The sequence below is a fragment of the Chamaea fasciata genome, unplaced genomic scaffold, assembly GCF_029207755.1.
Source record: "Chamaea fasciata isolate MVZ Bird 193981 ecotype frontalis unplaced genomic scaffold, bChaFas1.0.hap1 SCAF_1, whole genome shotgun sequence".
NCBI classification, from domain to species: Eukaryota; Metazoa; Chordata; class Aves; order Passeriformes; family Sylviidae; genus Chamaea; species Chamaea fasciata.
Genome location: NW_027094086.1, coordinates 4,329,574 through 4,348,997, shown reverse-complemented (window position 1 = coordinate 4,348,997; position 19,424 = coordinate 4,329,574). Strand labels below are relative to the sequence as shown.

Here is a 19,424-nt window from a genome sequence, read left to right as displayed (position 1 = left end):
AGCACTGTTTGCACAGACAATGCTGTGAGGATTTAATAGTCTTGTTTCAGGATAATTGGCACATAAGCATTAATTTCATCTTACCACTGCATAGTGGCTTGGCCACCACAAGAATATAGTCCATGAAGCAGAATCTGGACACATTAGTGGGCCCAAACATAAAGCCTAAGCACATCACCCCAAAAGACACCCATCCCCCTATGGCCACTGTCAGCTGCACCACCAGGACTTCTGCAGAAAATTTTAACCAGGTCGGTAAAACTTAATTTGGGAAAGAAGTACAAACTTCAGTAAGATCACAATTCCATATCATACTAAAAACACACGCCAAAAAAAAAAAAGTTCATACTTACTCTATCACCTCCTATTCATGTGAGCCATCAGCTCACATGAAAATCAGCTAAAAAGACAAAGCTTTAACAACACAGAACACAAGTTCAACATAACACTTCAAACTGCTGTAACACAGACTCAGTCCAAAAAACGATCGTATTTCAAGCAACAGCTGTGCATTAAGGACTCACATTATATGCACATGGGCACCACTCTCCCCCTCCCCACTTCATTTTGACTGTGCTCCAAACCCTTTCTCAAACTCACCCCTTTCATCTTGCCTTTCCAAAACTCGACCCAGCTACCCACAAGGTCTAGCCTTGTTTTTCTACTTCTATCAACTTCAAGAGCAAGGTATTCACAGAAATGTGCTTTATGTACATTTATTTTTCACAACTTGTGCAGTCCTCTCCCTTTTTGTACTTTCACTCTATGATCTCCTCCTCGGTATAATACGACCAATGTTCCTACTTAAGAATACTGGTGCTCAGTATCTATTTCCACAGAGGTACCAAAAGGTTCTGAATGAGAGAACTTCAGTGCAATCCCCATTTAGCACCAAAAAGCCACACAGATACATATATTACAGAACTCCAAAACCTGTTTCCTAGGAAGGGAAGCTCTGTTCAATACTCTCTCCAGATTGTGAAACAGTTTAAAGGTTTTGTTTGCCTTTAAGAGGAGAAAAAGCTGATTCAGTAGTAAAAGGAAGCCAATGTTACACACTCCTGTCTTGAAGAATTCCCTCTCCTGTTCTGATGAAAGGAGAGCAAGGCCCAGCCCTGGAACAGCGTGAGAGGAGCAGCGCTGCTGGCACACAAAGAAACCCCCCCCTGCACTGAGCTGAATGAGCAGGGGCTGGGAGCCCGTGACACAACTAAACTTTGACTTCATTTAAATCCCCATCTGAGGATTAATAGTGCGCTGCACACCAGCTTCCTCTAAAGGGGCCTAAGCTTCTAAAAAAAAATTCACTTGGCCGTTTAATAAATTCATGTAGGTAGCAAATTTCCAGAGTACCAAAGCTCAATTTCTTATACAAATGAAATCCCGTCAGGAACTCCAGGCAGGAAATGGAACAGAAGTGAATTCAGTATTACATCCCACTTCTCCTTTTGAATTCACTCTTTGACTAAGTTTTAAAGAGGTTCTGACTGATTTTTTTTACATCCACAACCCAAAAAAGAGGGACTAAACTCAATCTAATATTCACAAAATGTTTGAGAAGAGACCAAGTCAGAATATTCCCCCAAAAAACCACATCCCATATACTTTTCCACTATTTCTCTTAGAAATTTCAATCCTCAAATTGTACCTTCAAAATACGTGGGCAAAATAAAAACAGTATTTTTCACCTACAGAAATGGATTGGTTTTTCCTGATAACCATTGGTCAATATGTATAAAACAATTTCTGTACATAATCAGGAAGGAGTATAGGAACTGCAATCCTCTTCCTTGGTGGAAGTTTCCTCCCAGCCATCAGTCGAAATCCCACAATTTACAAAGACAATCCTAAACAAGAAAACCAGTTTTTAGAACTGATTAAACAGGTTTTAATGCAGATGACAAGAAAAAGTCTTCCCTTTACTTCCACACCAACTGGGGGCTTCTTAAATGACATTTCCCCAGACCACAGCAATTTACACAAGTTCCCACACAGATGCACACTTTTACCTTCACCATTTAGCCCAAAGACACCATGAAAACTAAGAGGCAGCACTCAAGTGTTAATTTCAACAGCTTTTGCCTCTGATTTTTAACCTAGTGATTAAAAAGCTACCAGATCCATGCATTTACCCTTTCCTGAGGATCATCTCAAATGCAGGCTGCTCCATGAATCCCAGCTCTCAGCAGCAGCTGTACCAGGTACAGCCAGTCAGGATTACATTTTGTCTTCACACACATTTCCATTAAAGATTATTTAATTTTGCTTCCCAATCTCAGTAGCAACTTGTTCCTTCCATGGGAAAATGCTGAGAAACATTCTGACTTGCTTTAAAACAGATTCATGTGAGTTATGATGAAGACAAAGCCTAGTGGTAAAATATCAAATACAAATTATCATCCTGAAGAGTGACAGACCGACAGAGAAACAAAGAAAGGAGTCAACAGAAGTTCCTATCATTCTGAAAACAAAGCTCATCTTATTAGTATATGATAATAAATTGTAATTAATTAAAGGGCAATATTATAAGAAATAAGAAAAGTCATCCTAAGGTCACTTTATCAACTTGTTTGTGCAGTTTAAAAGTCTTGCATGTTTTCCTCCTTGAAACTGGATAAAACAGTAGCTAAACTAATTGCTGTAATATCAGTAACCAGTTTATAACGCTGTTTTCTAAGCCCTATGCAGGTAACATGACAGTTTCATTTACAGGAAAGTTCTTCTCCCCATGACCTTTTCCAGCCTTCCACAAAGGAAACAAAATCTGCTTTTGCCTGGGACAGATTCCCATCAAAACTGCACAGTCTGGGGCAATTGCAGAGATAACAAAGGGCACTCAGAGAGAACTCTCAGTTACCTTTCGATCATCACCATAATCCTGCAAATAACAACCCCACATTCTTTACATGTTCTCAGTAAAACCAGTGCTGGACAGGATTCACCTTGTCAAGGTGCCACTCCTGAGGTAGGAATGAACAGCATCCCCTTTCTGTCAGATGTCTAATTTGTTCTTGAAGATTGTCAGGGGTAAGTCCCTTCCCTAATCTATTCCAATGGTTTGTTATTCTTGGAATTATAAGTCTTCCTCCACAAGCAGCAACTCAAGTCTTTGGTCCCATTATTTAAGTCAACTAATTCTCACTTTAGTCCCTGTAATCCTTTATGATCTTTATCCTTGTAGTAGCCTAATGCATGGGAATAACTTAACTTCTTATCTCTTGTTAAGTCTTAAAATCTTAATTTGTTCAGTTCTTGGATGTCATGCGCTCCAGCATCTGCTACTAAAAGCACTGAAAAAAAGAAAACCCTTTCTTGATGTCCAGTGCACAAAACTGAACAGAATTCTAATTAAATCCTACCAGTGCTGAATCCAGAAGAAAAATTATTATTTACCCCCCTGCTACACCACAGCAGAGCATTTCTTGACCTGTACCAGCAGAGCGAGGTTAATCACAAACTGGGCACCCATCAATCAATAACCTGCACATCCCAGTTCATGCAGCTCTTGCAGGAGTTTAAAAGCATATTTTGAGCAGAACATTTGAACAAAAAAAAAAAAATCAAAATGCACTATACACAGAGTAGTAACAGAGGCTGTAGAGCTGAACAAGTGCAGAAAACAGGCGGCTTTGTGATTTATACAAACTGAAGTGGAAATGACAAGATAATTAATAAACTAACTGAAATCTAGAAGCCTCTAGGATATAGTACTTAAGCCTGAAATAGAAAATGAGAGCTGATAAAAATTCAGAATTACTTCTTTAGCCATTAATTAACAGTCTTCCCATAATGGAGCTGTTAACACCAGAGTAAGAACTGAAACTGTAATTTGTAACATTTGCAAAGAGCTTCACTGAGAGCGAGAGACCAACACATGTCAGCAGTCTGCGAAGGTTTCCTGGGTGAAAGCTGGTAATGGAAAACAAGATTAAAATGTAACAATATTAAATAGTTTTTTGATACAATTAAAAATGGAACTCAAGAGATTAAAACTTTCCAACTTGTGGCTCATTAATTGGAAGGTACAATTCTGTGTACATATATTATCTATCAGCCCTTTTTCTGCCATACTTGCAAAATGAAATGTATTTTATTTAGCAAATGCAGTTCTGAGTCAGGCAAGACGAGGGGTAACAAGCACACTGACAAACACGAATTAACTGCAGTGGCCATGCCAAGGCTCATTCCAAGCTCTAGGATGGGACCTCAAACTCACAACCTGGATCCAACATCACGGTTTCTGCTTCTCCTGGTGACAGGCACTTCAAACCCACCCACAGGAAGCACCTCAGAACTGAGGTGGTTTTGAGCCAGGGTTCACTGTCCTTTATATTAAAGGGAAATCAACAACAACACAGCTGCTGGATTAATTCCGCCATTGAAAGGAAAAGAAGAAGCCACACGAGGAGAAATAAAATTAGCCCCAACTGCTGATACTGTGGCTGTGTTAGTGGCTCCCATCTGCCTGCACCACTGGTTGACAAAACCAACATGATCAGGCATGAGAGGTCCTGGACAGTGGCAAGAACACAAACTTGGTGGGGGAAAGGGTGAAGAAAGAGGGGAAGGGACTTACACAAAACTGAAGTATGAAGTTCACCTCTTTACAAAAAGTTAGTTCCAACAACTGAATGACAAAGTTACCTGTTACACATCCATGTTGTGCTTACACTGGGAAATCTATTATGAATTAAGTCTGCCTGTAAAAAGCTTCCACCACAAGAGCATCAGTAAAGCAGCAAAGCGGATGGAGGAGGAGACTGCTAAAACGTGAGGTACACCCAGGCAAAAAAGAACCACAAGAGCATTCAGCCACCAGCAAAAAGAATTTCTGTTTGAAAAGTGCATTAGAAACAGCAGGGGGAAAAACTGGTAAACAACTTGGTTGGTTAACCAAAAATAAAAAGGAACTGTACTCTTTTAAACACTAACGTTAGTTTTCTTCTGTCTGTCTTAACCTTTACTTGAAAAAAGCAGGCAATAAAAATTCCAGCATATTAACCCATTACACAGATTATCTGCCCCTCTGAAGACAGAAAGAACTGCCCAGTTTAAAAAAAAAAAAAAAAAAAAAAAAACCACCACAAGAATAAATACCTATGTGCAAGTAAGAAAATGGTGGCAGATTTTATGTTTTGACACTTTCATAGAAAAAGAATTTAAAAGATTGCCTGAAATCAGTACGAGGAAATTCTCTTTTGAAGATCACAGAATTTCTGAATCTCAAAGCTGCGGAGTATTACTGAGAACAAACTTGCCTCAGCATTCATGCTGAACACAAAGCCTGCAACAGACAGGATGAAACAGCTATTGATCGACGTAAATCTCCACCACTGGGTGTAACTCAGACGTTGGGATTTCTAAGTCCCTCACCAGTACCTTCAATGGAGCAATCTTGGAAGCACTGCTAGAAAATTACCTATTAAATGCTGATGGAGCAGAGACCTTACCGGCTAGTGTACATCTCAGTCATTACATCACTTAAGGACTTAAGGACTGGGGAAAAAACTGGATACCTGGTTAAAGAGGTGCACTCACAACTGCAAAACAAATCATTTAACTCATCCTGAGCCTCTGCTAAACTAAACTTCTAGTATCACCTTGAAACCTAGTTGTTCGCAGCAACAAAACAGGAAAAAAGATTTAAGAAAGAAAAAAAAAATCTGCTGCTTCAAACCCTTCCTACAAACTTCAATGGGGCTACAGGAAAAAATTATCACTGCCTTCCAAAGACACTTCAGAGGCTCAGATAGTCTGCTCCCTCTCTCCTCCTCTGAAGCAAAATAAAACAAAAGCAGGAATTGCACATTTCTATGTGTGGGTAAACAAAGCAAGGCCCAAGCATGGCAGCAGAGGAAGCAGGAGCAGCTCAGAGTCAGCAGAGCCCTCTGACCCCTCTCTCACTGTCCCAAACACTGGAACAACTTCAGCTCAGTCACTTCTGTCTCTGCAAAGGCAACAAGTGCCTCATTTAAGGACTCTTGACACATACACAGGCTAGAACTTCCAAATTAAATGTTCAACGTAGCTGCATTGACAGCAGTGGTTGGAGGTTCTGCTTATACACTTCTGGGCAAAAGGAAGGAAATTAGTCTGGGGTCTTGAAATGAATTAAATTACTCATGGGCAGGGAAAGAGTCAACATTAGAGGGATTAACTCTAAAGTGACTTATACTACACTGCTTCCAAGTTGGAACTCTGCAGCAAAATGAAAGAGTGGAGTGCTTGTCAGGTTGCCTTCCCAGAAGAAAAACAAAAAGTAATGCTGCCATGCAACAGGAAACTAACAAAAACTACTTAAAACTTCTTTCATATGCCCATTCTGCACTGAACATGACAGAAAGGGGCAGAGGAGTAACACAGAAAATCAGAGGGCAGGAAAATAATCTTGAAGTCATAGGCAAAAAAGCAAATCCAATTCAGGAGAGTTTTGCCAGTTCAGCCATGGACTGCTGTAGAGCTGAAGAAGATTTAAATGCACCCAGAATTCAGACTAATGAATCAGATGTTCTCTAACAAAGCCTGCTGCCCTCAGCATTTGTTAATTACCTCTTCCATTCTGATTTTTACTTGAGAGAAGTTGCATTCAAACCCTGTAAACCAGATTTCAGAAACTATCTTCCATTTTCTTCCTAGACTATCTGAGCCTCTAAAGTGTCTTTGGAAGGCAGAGGTAATTTTTCCTGTAGTCCCACTGAAGTCTGTAGGAAGGATTTGAAGCAGATGATGATTTCTTTTTTTAATCTTTTTTCCTGTTTTCTTGCTCCAAACAGCTATGTTTCAAGGAGATGAATACTTGGTTTAGCAGAGGCTCAGAATGAGTTAACTGATGTCTTTTGCAGCTGTGAACGCACCTCTTTAACCAGGTGTCCCTTCTTTTCCCAGTCCTTAAGCACTGCCTGGAATCTTCAGTGATAAAATCCATGAGATGTACAGTAGCCAGTAAGGTCTCTGCTCCCTCAGCATTTAATAGGTAATTTTCTAGCAGTGACCATGAACCACTCTCACCACCACTGAGCTGCATCTCCATATCTCAAGCACCGTCAGAGCCCGAGCAAATCAGTTTCTATGATTCTCCTGCCACCTCTGAAACTTTTTCTTCCACACACAATTCCCCGAGTGAACTCCCTCCAACAACCCACCCCTCTGATCTGCTGAAAGGTGTAAGAACTGCTGACATTTACATGGAGATGGTAGCTTGGAAAGCTCCCACACACCTGGGTAACCACAGCTGTCTCTCCTGTGTCTGCTTTAATACAAACCCAGAAAAACACATCAAGCCACACAAAGTTTTTTGCGCTTTTGGTTGCCTGATTGTATTTTTGTGGGGTTCTTTTAAATAAAAGCCCCTAACACTCAGAAGTCTGAGATGTAAATACAAGATTCGTAGCCCAGCATCAGGAGCACAATGCTGGACAAGCAATAAACTCCTATATTAGGAAGCTTACATGGTGGAAGAAACACAAAAGTTATCCGGGAATGGGATAGGGAACATAAAAATTTAAGCCTATAACCCTAAACTCACAGGTTTTTAAACTGTTCAGCCCTTATATTATCCCTTTCTTCGATAGTTTTTCTTATTAGCTATCAACGACTGCCTCAATATGGAGCGCAGGACATAAGGAATGAAAACTTTCTGAAAGGTCTACTTGATCATCTTCACCAAAGTCCTTCCTTTCCTACACCCAAAAATCCCCTGTTTAAACCCAGGGATCTATCTGGATACCACGTTTTCCACTTCACTTCCCATTCTTTCAGCTTCCTGTCTTTGTGACAGACACAATAAACCACACTCACTGAACACTGGTAGAACACACAACTTTCAAGGCCTTTAAGTGGCATTATATACAAACCAAGAGACTCACTTGAAATTGCTAACAATTTACAAACTCTGCTCTTGTATTAATCTGCATCAAGGTTCTAGGTTTGTTTGTTGTTTGGGTTTGTTTGGTTTTTTTTGAACACTTCGAATAAAAAAGACAGCTTTTAGCACATAACTATCCTGCAAAAGTTTCCATTCAGGGAGACAAGGATCACTGTAGTTCTGGTGCTAAATAAATGCATTCTACATTGACTTTTAGAGTGTTTCTCCATAATTTCTGCTCTTATTCCATACAGCAACTCCAAGTGATGTAGTGAGAATTTCTTTGTTGCAATTTTTAAAATTCTGACCTGTAATTAAAACCTTTTCAAGAAATTAAGTCACTACGTCCATGTTTTCAATGGTACTTGAAACTTTAGCATTATACCAACAAGACGAAAGGAAACACACATTTAGTCTGGAAACCACATCTGATGGAGTTAAATCAGTCACACCAGGAAATAGATCTGGAATATGAATTCCAGCACAAATTCCTTTTTAAGCACCTTCTGCCCAGTTACTGACATTTATCCAGAATGCGAAAATACACTTCAGGCAGTAATCTACATAAAATGTAAAAGTAGAAAGGTCCAATTTAAGACAGATAAAACCACATCAGACTATTCAAATCTTGTGTGTTTTTATAGAGATTTAACAGCAAAATTCCAACCTATTTATTGTTACCAATATTCTCCAAAACAACACTTTGAGAAGACAAAGTCCTTTTTCATAGGAAAAAGGACTTTCCCATAAATCCTAAAAGATGTAAAATGAATGGGAAAAGCCTGTATTGTTATTATGAATATTATATCAAAATAAAGACAATACTACTAAAACAGCAGTGCCTACCAGGGGAAAAACATCATTTTTTTACACAAATGGCAAGAAACAAATTATTGATTCTTTAGTTACCCTCCTAGTGGAGAAAAAAGCAACCCACCACATTCATAGATGCATTAAAAAAACAGAACACAATCTCATAAAACATCAAAGCCACCTCTCGTACTACTTAATCCCTAGAAAACACTCCTGCTTTTCTCTCCTCTTATCATCCTCCCCAAAATATCTATTAGCTTGGTGGAGTTCATAATACTGAGATACCCCAGTCAATTATTACTCATATGGTAAACCATTATATTACAAAAACAAACAAACAAAAAAAAATAGCCCTTCCCACAACAGGTAACACACTCTGAAGCAAAGTCACATCACTAGATATCTTGAAAGAATTTTTAAAGTTATTTCAGCAAATTACACATTCAAGACATGAGTGCTGTTCTAAGAATATTCCTTTCTGGATGAAGTATTCCAACAGGCTACTAGTTGATTGCTGTGTCATTACACATGCTTAGTACCTTTAATACCCAAGGCCAAAAACAGCACAGAGCTTTTGAAAAAAAAGCACCACGTCATTTTCCTTTCATGTATACATTTTAACCTTCCTGCAAAATAACAGGTCAACCAACACAAACATCAATCCCAGCCATGTTCCACAAAAACTGCATTTAAGACACAATAGCACAAAAGACAAATTAATTTCAGAACTGTTTTTCTCTTGTTGAGTTGCCTGTAGTTTTTGCAGTCCTGTGAGAGACAATTTGTCCAGCAACCAGTGTCTCTTTCCTTTTTGTTCTGTTAACAGGATCCCAGATTTTAGTCCATTGAATTTCCTGCATGGATTGATCTCAAAGATACACACACACGTTCTGTACAGAATCTCAGCCACAAACCCTGCTTTAAGAAATCCAAGGGCTGTGTTCCCCATCCACAGATCACACCACACAGGCAAAGGTGTTCCCACAGAGGGGGCAGGGTAACAAGCCTGATTTCAGGGGTAACAACAAAAAGGGTCAGGTGGAGAAAGAAAGTGGTGGAATTTTGGACGTGCACATCAGTGAGATAACAAACTGTTCCAAATAACTGTGTAGCATTTAATATTCTCTGGCCCCAATCCAGTTGTGCTCCTGACCTTACCCAGGTTTAACAGAACAAGAGACGATAAAGGCAGATTAGCTTCGAGGAATGTGGGACTTTTCCAATTAATCCAGGAGAGGGAAAGAACATGTCAAACAACCTAATGCCTAAGGAGTGTGAATTTTCAAGGGACACTGCAATACCACTTCAGTCTTGCACTAACATTTGCATTAAATATTTCGGTATGAATTCCCAAATGTTTCTCTTTTCAAGTGAACTTTTTGTTTAATGCCTTTGCTCCAGCACTGCTCTTATCCCAGTGAAACTGCCAAAAACTGGGCTCCAGGCTGACGCTGCTCCAGTGCCAGGGCCTGCAGGATACCCTGCTCCGAGGGCACTGAATAGGGCTGACTGCTAACACAGAAACAACACAACCAACACTGCTTCAGCCAGAAAACAACAACAAAAAACGAACGAGAAACCAAAGAGTAAAGTCTACCCCTTGTCCCAAAAAAGCATCACCAGAGCACAGGAGGTCTGGGAAGAGAATAGATGTGAGAACTGGCAACGTACAGCATATGCTTCACAATTAGTCGCGGGGATTTGAGGAGAACGATTCTCTGTTACAGCTGCAATTCTCACTGTACTCCAAAATCAGGTTTACAACCGGAAAACGAAAAAAAGTATCAGATTTCCCCGAGAAGAGCAAAGGCTCCTCTGTGCGATCCAAGTTCTGTGGCACCACCGGGCCGACCACGAGCCGCGCCGAGGGGACGCCGCTGCCCTTCCCCGCTGCAGACGCCGGCGGCTGTCCCCGGCTTAAGGGACCGGAGCGCTGCCCCGATTCTTTTTGGATCACACGGTCCCAGCGAGCGCAGTAGCAGAACAAACCAAAAATAAACCCCCAAAGCCCACACACCTAAAAAAAGCCCCAAACCCTAAAGAGAAGAAACCTCAACCACTTCCCCTGAGCTCCCGCTCCGGTTCCAACAGGCAGCCACCAATTTACGCGCTCGCCTGAGGAGGGGAAGGGGCAAAGGCAGGCGGTCCGGCTCCGGCAGCGAGGGGACACCTCCTCCTCCTCCCTTCCCTTTCCCTTTGTTTACTTTACGGACCGTCCCGCTCCACCTCGCCGCCTCCCGACACATCCGGTGGGACCGGCCGGGGCTGCGGGGCGGGCAGGGCGCAGGGGGCGGCCGGATCCCCCGGGGTGGGGGACAGAGCAGGCGGGGCACCAGATGACCTCTCCCCGCAGCCTCCTCCTCTTCCATCCCCTTCCAATCCTGCCCTCCCGGAGAGGGAAGCGGCTCTGCCCGGAGAGACCCCCAGCCCACCGCCCGGTGTCTCCTGCGCCCCGGTGTCCGCGGCAGCCCCTCCCCGGGGACACAGGAACGGGCGGCACCAGGGACGATCTTCCCTTCCCTGCGGAGCCACCGCCGCTCCCCGAGCCGGGGGCTGGGGCGGGGGACACGGAAGGAGACGCCGCTGCCCCCCTACGCCCCCTCCCCGTGATGTAAATCGGGGCCGCTTCGCCCGCCCCCTCCCCGGGCAGCGCTCGCCGCCGGCACTCACCGCGCTGCGGGCACGGCCGCCTCCAGCGCCGCGGCGAAGAGGAGAAGCCGCGGCGGAGGAGGAGGAGGAGGAGGACGCAGAGAAGGAGAAGGCTCCGCCGGGTCTGCGCGGGCAGTGCCGCCTCCCTCCTCCTCCGCTCCCTCCCTCCGTCCCTCTCCCCGCCCTCCCGGCGCGCTGCACCATGGGATGCGCCGCTGCCCCCCCCAACATGGCTGTGGGGGGGTCACGGTGCCGCCCCTCAGGGAGCGAGGCGGGGCAGGTGGGGAAGGCGCGTCCCGTCCCCGCGCCCGCCTCAAGGGCTTTCCCTCCCTCCCTCCCTCCCCGCCTCTTTCTTTCCGTCCCCGAGGCAGCGCGGATCCTGACGGGATCTGGCGAATTTGTTCGGGGAGAGGCGAAGTTTAACCCCTTGTCCTCGCCCAGTGGCACCGGCTGGCACGGTTGTTCTCTTGTGCTGACACTGAGGTATTCGGGTTGTGCAGTCTCCCTCCGTGGCGGTATCCCAGATCCTGTGCCTGTGCTCCGGGATGACCCTGCCTGAGCCGGGGCTCGCACCCGCTGGCGCTGGGCAGAGCCTGGTGCTCGCTGTGGCTTCGGTCCCCGTGTGGGCCATTACAAGTTGAACTCGGCGATCCTTGTGGGTTCCTCCCAACTCAGAATATTCTGCGTTCCGTGACCCACTGTGGTCCCTTCCAACCTTACCCAGTCTGTGGTTATGTGACTCTGTGACACTCTCTTTCAAGGAAATATTTGGAGTTTAGTTTGAAATTATTTCAGTGTTTGAGTGCCCATCAGGCATTGTGTATATTTAATAACAAAAATCTGAAATCGGCGGATCATGGAATGGGAGAGGCTGGCAGGCACCACAGTGGGGTCATCTGGTCCAACCTCCCTTCTCAAGCGGGGCCATCCCATAGCACAGGCACAAGATTGTGTCCAGGCAGGGCTGGAATATCTCCAGTGAAAGAGACTCCACACCCACTCTGGGCAATGGTGGAACTTCCTGGGCATCAGTTCCTGCCTGTTCCTCTCGTCCCATTGCTGGGCAGAGCAAGCAGAGCCTGGTCCATTCTCGGAGCTCTCCCTGCAGACACTGACAGACAGGGATGAGGTCCCCTCTCAGTCATATCTTCTTGAGGCTGATCAGACCCAGCTCCCTCAGCTTTTCCTCATAAAAGAGAGATGTTCCAGTCCCTTCACTATGTCTGCTGAACCCACTCTAGGAGCTCCATGTCTTGTACTGAGGAGCCCAGAGCTGCACATTCCAGATGAAAAATGGGAGTTGGCCTGTTCTCCCAGACAACCAGTAACAGGACAAGAGGAAATGGCCTCAAGCTGCACCAAGAGAGGTTCATGTTGGACATCAGGAGTAATTCTCTCCATGGGAAGGGCTGTCAAGCATTGGAAGAAACTACCCAGGGAGGTGGTGGAGTCACCATCCCTGAAGGTGTTCACGAAAGGACTGGGCGTGGCACTCGGTGCTGTGGTTTAGTTGACATGGTGGTGTTTGGACAAAGGTTGGGCCCGATGATTTTGGAGGTCTTTTCCAACCTTAATGATTCTGTGGTTCTGGGAAAGAGCTGTTTCAAATGTCTCTACTCATCTTTCCCTTATCTCTTGTGGAAGCTGAACTCATTTTTTGCTCTCCTGCCTGCCACAGGCGGCTGGAGCTTGAGCAGATCCCAGATTTCCACCTCTGAAAGTTACCATGTCTCTGGAAACTGGAGGCAGGGGCACAGAATCATAGAATATCCTGTGTTGGATGGGACTTACGAGGACCATCGAGTCCAACTCCTGAGCTGCTTCTAATGAGGGTTGATAGAGAACTGCTCAATATAATAAATGGTATTTGGAATGTGAATTTCACTGATAAAATCTGGGCAGTTTACTTCAGGGTAAGACAACTCCCACTCATAAACTTACCTACACTTTTTAGTTTACCAGGCACCATAAGGAAACTCAAGGAGCAAGTAGGGACCTAGATTGTAAATGCAGTTTTTTCAGGTGAATCCCACTTGAAATGTCCCAAGCTCCTCCAGGAGCCAATCCATTAGATAAGCTCTGAGCATGATACAAATGCACTGAGCACCATATAAACAGCAGTCCAGTATTCTGATCCATCTTTTGCAGAAATGCTGGGACATAACCAGCAGGCTGTTGGATATCCTGGAGACAGGATACCAAATACTCTCTCTTGTACTGAAGCTGGATCGCTGTGCAGAAATGAAAGAAGGAGGGAGGGAGGGAGGGAGGGAAGAATGATTTGTTATTTTGTAATTATTGGTCTTGGGATCACTATTGATGCTCTTGCCAGAAAAAGGTAGAAATGTGCTAATTAAAATTACTGATGCCAGCAAGTTGGGAGACATCAATAAAGATGATGTTCATGGTAACACACAGGAAAAATCAAATGCTCCTGAGGACTGGAATGGTAAAAATGGAAGGAAATGACTGAGTGAAATAGGAGCGTGTGTTCTGATTAATATACAGAGAAGAGGTGGTATAATTACTGGAAAGAGAAAATGAAAGGGAAAATGGAGCTTCATAATTTTTTATGATACAGTTGTTACCAACAGCAGAGAATTGCACTAAATGACCCTTGCCAGCGTTTGATCCCAATTACTGATCATTTCCTCCTCTGTCTCTGCTTTCTCCCAAAGATATCAGTGCTGTAGCCTCTGAACAAACTTGTGAAGAAGATAGTTATCCCCATTTTTCACACTGGAAAGCTCAAACAGTATTTGAGTTGCCAAAACCCCAAATAATTCACCAGATGAACAGGTCTCAAACCAAACAGCTCCTCTCCAGTGCTGTATCCTGTGCATTCAGGACAGCAGCCATCCCTACTTTCTGTCATGCACTGTATGTTCAATTGGTTTTATATAGAGTTTTAATAAACATTCTTCATTTAGGCATTTTTTCAAATGTCCTTGCTTTAATAAATAGTTATTGTTCCTGTATTTTTAGAACTTTATGCAGAGAATCTGCAGATTCTCTGAACATCGGTGTACCAAGTGTCTCCAATTTACAGGTGGAAAAACTATTAAAGAGTTATTTAGGTGATTTGTGGAGGAGAGAGAAGAAAACCAGAGCAGTGGTAGAGCTGTGAATCTGATTCTTACATTCTGTTCTATCTTCTAATAGTTTCACTTTTTCATATAGAAAAAAAGGATGTTGTCTGAAGTCCCTGGGAGTTTTTCCATTGGTTCTAATGGGATGAAGGCAAGCCCAAAATAATCTATCAAAGTGATGGTTTGTAGTAAATCCTGAACATTCTGTTTTAGGTCATGGTGAAATTTTTTTTGTTGGTTTCTTGTTCCTTTCCTTCATCAGAAGATTGCTTGTCAAAGCAGAACCCTTCAGCAACGTACTGACTGATAAAAATGTGAGGGATCTCTGTTGTGTTACAGAATCCAGGTTTTAGTCAAATGTAAAGAAAGGTCCATAAAAGCTGATAATTTGAGCTCTCAGCTGGGAAGGGGGAGCTGTGGTAATGTCCAGTGAAAAGTTTCTCCATTATCCAATCCAATAATCTCAGCAGAAACTCATGAGGCACGAGCAGGATGACAGGGTTTCTGTCAGCACTGCAAGGCACCCACATAAAAATCTCTGCCATTTTCCCCCCTCCAGCTTTACAGCCTCATCCAAACTAATTGCCTATGAGAAAGGCACTGCCAGTAGTCCATCTGTCCATCCATCCTTCCATCCATCCTTCCATCCATCCATCCATCCATCCATCCATCCATCCATCCATCCATCCAGCCTATTGAGAATCCAATGAATTGCTGTCTGATAACTCCTATTTTTCTCAATTAAGTGAGAGAGACCTCTGCTAATTAGCCCAGATCTTTACTCAGCTAAACTTCTACAAGTTGAGACTTACTCCTTTGTCTTCTAAGGTCCTTGTTTTCTTCTGATTCTTGAGAACCTGCGTAGAAATGTAAAATTATTTTCTTGCCCGCTCTGTCTACACAGAGGTTGTTGGTAGGTGGAAAAGACAACTGTCCCCTGTAATATATTATGAAATGATTAATATGAAGGGAAGACATTTAGTTTAATACTACTATTATTATTTGAACAGTCCATGCTATTACCTCATTTAATTTACAGGGCTTATTAAACCTGGTATAAACAAAAAGGTAGGAAATTTCATTACAGTGTAGCATGTATTGTCTTTCCTTCTATTAAGTGACAGAGCTGGGGGTAATGGCTCTGAAGAGAATGAGTTCTTTCCGGTGTTTGGGAGCACAGCTGCAGCCAGGCATCCTCCACTTTTCTGCAGGATGGTAAATATTCATTAATGGAACCAGAATGAGCAGGTAGCTCTGAACTGTAGGGCTGTTTCAAGCTGTGCTGATGAAATAGGGATTTGGAGGAAAAAAAAAAAAAAAAAAAAGAGAAAATGGCAAGATGCTAAATATTTCACATAATACACAGTAACATCCTTCGGTGTAAGAGGATTTATTTTCTTTTACAATCACCTAAATCAACCTCAGATGAAGAAGTCAACTGCATATGTAAGGAGTCTACATTGTACTCTGGCATCAGTGAAGGGAAAGTACATATAGTAAATACCATTAAAGGCACCAAAACGTGAATGTTTATACGTCTCTGCTTCTTTTTGGATTAAAAAAAAAAAAAAAAAAAGATAAAGCATTATATCAGCATTTCTGGGCAGTGCCTGGAGTAGGAGCTGAATGGAAAGTCGGCAGTGGATGTTTTTCTAATTTATTAAACAAAACAAAACACAAAGAACATTCTTAAGAAAAGCTCCAAGGGAAACTGGCAAACCCACACAGGATCAGGAAGGAAATTTCAGGTAAAAAATCTGGTGTGTAAAAAACAAATCAGCAGCTGGGGGACCCACTTGATGAGTTGCTGTTATTAACTAAGACCTCCAAAGCAAATGTTAATGTGTTAATTAGAGGCAGGGTAATAACCTCCTAGATTTCCCAGTGGGAAACAAAACAAAACAAAAACAAGACAATTTCTGTTCTGGATTTAACTGGCTGAAACCAAACATGGCATGAAGGGAACACTCCAGTACTGAGTCTGCATTTTCTCATGTGGGTTTGCAGCATCACTGCCCCAGTAGTACTGTACGACACTTACCTCACCCTGCAGCATGACCAGGTGCAGTCAGGGGACGCAGGAGTTCATTTATCTTTCTAGAAAATCAAACAAAATCCCTCCCCTGACTGGTGGCTTTGATTTCTAGAAAGAAAGGAAAGATCCCACATTGGCTTAGTGAGACTGGTTCCAAGAAAGGAATGAAGTCAGGACCCTCTCAGGTGGAGCCCTGGTGCAAGGGAAGTAAGATTCATGATCTATCCTGAAGGGCCAAACTTCCCATCACAGAATCTTGTCTTTGCATTTTATTTTGGCTTCCAAGACTCAAGTTAACTTCTTGGTTTTGTTGTTTTTTTTTTTTTTTTTTCTCCCAGCCAAACCTCAGGCAAACTTGGTGCTGAGCCAAATCAAACCCTGTATTTTAAAATTACACTCTCTTGAGACCCAAAAGCACAAAGGAATGGAGGTCTTAAGGGTATTTAGAAGCATGTGAATTCTTTGACTCATATTCTGCTGTTTTCTATAATTTTGCTGCTTTGAGCTGTGGTGCCCAGGAAGGCTCAGGAGGGTAGGAGGGTGTTCAGGACCGTGCCCAGTCAGTGGAGCACACTCCTGGGACAGCCAGGATTAGAGCCCCAGGGCTTACATTCCAGGATTGCACTTGGTGGCTTTCCCGGTAAAGACACAGCCTTTCAGCTCATTCAGTTCTGAGCCAACCCCAGATCCTACTGCTATCAAAAAATCTCATTTTTTAATGTATTTTGTCCTTACGTAGTCCTGGTTCTTTGTCATTAAAACATCAAGCCAGTTTTTTGCAGGAACTGTGACAGTTGCATCATTCTCTGTTCTCTGTAAAATCCCTCCCCAAATCCCTCCAGCTGCTCTGGAAGCTTACACTTTTCCTAGAGCCCCTTGATGTGTAAAATGTGTGCGATGTTTTGATCAAAGGGGTTCTTGTACTTAATGCAAATTTGAGCACACGTACAGCAATCAGATGTGAGTGTGTGGATCCAATCCTCCCATCTCCACTGGGCCCCCGGGACATCCATCCAGCGGACATGGAGGGCATGGATGACTGGTGCAGAACACTTCTGCTTTATTTTTAAGCCCATGTTAAGCTTTCTCCATATATGATAATTTTAGCTAATATTCCGAATGCCCATCAGCTAAAAGATTACAATGATGACATCTGAGAAAACTTGTCTCTTTTTTTCTCACATTTTTTCCAACATCTGAGCAAACAGCATAATGAAAGATCTCCTTCCTGCGATTCTTTTGGACACTGCAAATGACATTTTAGATACCAGAGAATAATTTTCTGAAAATGTGTTTTCAAACACAGACCCAAATACATTAAGTAAAGAGAGACTGGTCATTGCTGATCAACCTCACACTTAGCGAATGATTTGGAATATATATGAATATTGATCCTTACAATGTTTTCTTTATTTTCCAGTCTCTGTTCATCTGTGCTACTTACACATTTCTTCGTCAGTTTGAAGCCAATCCCCCTTGTTCCTCTTAGTACATGCACTTGGAAAAAGCCCCTCTCCAGCTCTCAGGGGTGAGTTTTCCTATCCTCTGTCCTGTTTCATATAAAATCCTCCTGCATTGCACTTCCCTCTTGGTAAAAAGAGTTACCCTAAGTTACAGGCGAGATGCTGCTGACCTGTGTGAGTTCATTTTACAATGGCTGCATAGAGTCCCTGCTGTCCACATGAAATCATTACTTGGGAACCACTAAAACAGTGACCTCATAAATTTAAGTCAGCCAGGACATAGAAAGATTTCTCTCATTCCTCTAATTTGTTCATCCTGTGCTGCTTTGACAGCTGGAATAAAAATGGAATAAAAGAGCATTGTAATTTTCTTGAGCTCTTCAGTTGCCTAATTAAAAATTGATCATTTATTCTCATTTAGGATTCTGCAGAAAAAGGATACTGTTCTTCCAGTAAAACAAAGTTTTTCAAGAGAGTCTCTGGACCAGCTAAAAGTGTGGAGCTAAAAACCATAGGGGGCGTGTTTAGAAGACATAGGCATGTTACACACAGTTCTGTCCTGGTTCTCTTAGTACAGGCACAACAGTTTTCTGAGGTGTTCTGTGAAGTGCCTTTGTGTCTGACTGCCTTAATACCCCACCTGAGTTTATTTACTTTGTAGGATAAATATTGCACACCAAAAAAAAGTGGGAGAGAAGACCTGTGGTTTGACTTTAAATCACAGAGTCATAGAATTTTTCAGGTTAGAAGGGATCTGAAAGATCATCTCATCCTGCCAGGTGCATTTCAGTTTGCACTGAAATTTTGCTCTTTGGGGCAATCTAACATTCTTGCATCAACATCACCATTAGGCATAGAAAAGTGAATTGATAGCAGGTGTATCTTCTGTAATACAGCTTTTAATCAGAATTTGTTCTTGAAATGTTTCTCTCCCTCTGTTCTTGAAATGTTACCTTCTTTATTTAGAAACATGGTTTTTACACATCACAATATTAACTTTGTAAGAGTATTACTTCTCAGCATAGCAGATATACAGGATTTTACCTGTCACATTGTTTACAAGTCAGAACCAGCAGTGCAATGTTAGGTCTTTTTATCTGCTTTGAACTTCATGTAGTTTTTAATGTCATTCAGTCTTCTGATGCCTCAGGTTCTAGTCCATAGAACTGGCATAGCAATGTGATCCTATAGGGAGATACCAGGGGTTACAATTAGGAGAGGTTCAGAAAAGAGGTTGAATTTGCTGAACACCGAAAACAAAGTGTACAAGCCAGATTTTTTTCTCTTTCTTCCTGCAGTTGTTGTTTTCCTAACCCTCTTATCTGTATCTGAATAAAAACCCTCCCACAGTTTCAGTGAGGGACTGGAGCTGTGTGTAACAGAGAAGCAAAGATTTCCTTACTGTTTTGTTTTGATGTTGCTAGATCAGCTCCTGCGTCAGACTTTTTTAAAAATCTGTTTATGTTGAGTTAGTTACAGGCTGAGCTGCTTTGTTTATTTACCAAGCAGGT

General features: G+C 42.7%; 1 protein-coding gene across 3 annotated transcripts in view; it reads right to left on the bottom strand.

Moving 5' to 3' along the window:
* The window catches only part of PTK2 (protein tyrosine kinase 2), a 190,839-nt gene extending 179,340 nt beyond the window's left edge, over positions 1-11,499 (bottom strand). For 2 of the 3 annotated variants that reach the window (XM_066175413.1, XM_066175420.1), the window contains exon 1: positions 11,348-11,425. The gene's annotated coding sequence lies outside the window, so the exon portion shown is untranslated. Of the gene's footprint in view, positions 1-11,347 lie in introns of all 3 variants that reach the window. The other variant, XM_066175437.1, reaches the window with a different exon arrangement.
* Between the last annotated feature and the right edge of the window lie 7,925 nt (positions 11,500-19,424).